Source organism: Seriola lalandi, unplaced genomic scaffold (assembly GCF_002814215.2).
Source record: "Seriola lalandi dorsalis isolate HSWRI2012SDOR001 ecotype SW California unplaced genomic scaffold, Sedor1 jcf7180002054658, whole genome shotgun sequence".
Taxonomy (NCBI): Eukaryota; Metazoa; Chordata; class Actinopteri; order Carangiformes; family Carangidae; genus Seriola; species Seriola lalandi.
In genome coordinates this window covers 330,867-331,780 of record NW_019525211.1, presented here as the reverse complement: position 1 = coordinate 331,780, position 914 = coordinate 330,867, and positions in this window count along the sequence as shown.

Sequence of the window (914 nt, the reverse complement as noted above, 5' to 3'; positions counted from 1 at the left end):
CTTTAAACCTCCTTTAAACCTTTCTTTGTGGCCACTTGGGGTGGGAACAATCTGTAAATGCAACAATTACATATCATCACCTTTTTAGGTTGATGTGCTGAATTTTAGCAAACAGTTGCTTGTTTTGCAGATCAACATTATTCATTATCTGCATCTGCCTGATGAATTTAAGTGCAATATTTGCTCTCTTTTACCTCTGTTTTTTGGTCTCCACTAATTCCTGAGGGAAATATCTTGCTCACTAGCTGATAAATTCTCCACCACGTTCACATCTGAAGTCTGGTGCCCGGCAGGTGGCAAACTGTGTGTTTATATTTCCTGGTCACAGCTCCCTGATGAGAGCTGAGAGGATGAATTAGAAAAGTATGTTGAGGGCCAGAAATCAAAAACAATGAGCTAAAAGAGAATAAAATTCTCTTGAGATACAACATACTCAGTAACAAACTACTCAGTAAAACTTTAAAACTCTTGAAAACAAAGCAACCGTGTCTTATTTTCAGAATATCCTCACTTTAACTTTTGTTTGTGTTGAAAAAGGTTTGAAAGTCTGTGTTTTGTCTTCAATTGGTTTTTCTATCTTACTCAGTTAAAAACACACACACTTTTGCCTTTATGTTTCCCTTCCCTCTGGCCCAATAAAAAAAAGTTAAACAGAAAATAACAAAAACTTCCAGTCCTCCCAGTTTGTACATGTTTAGAAAGACAATATTTTTGAGAGCACTTGAAGGCAACACTACTGTTATCAAGGGGGGCGCTGCATTCCCAAGTCCCAACATCCATATTATTGATCAGTTTTAAAATTCATTATTATTAATGCTGACTAGCACAGAAAGTGTGTGTGTAGCTTCTCCTCTTGCATTCCTTATTTGACTCTAATTATAAGGAAAATAGGAAATTCCCTGAAAGAGCTGCTC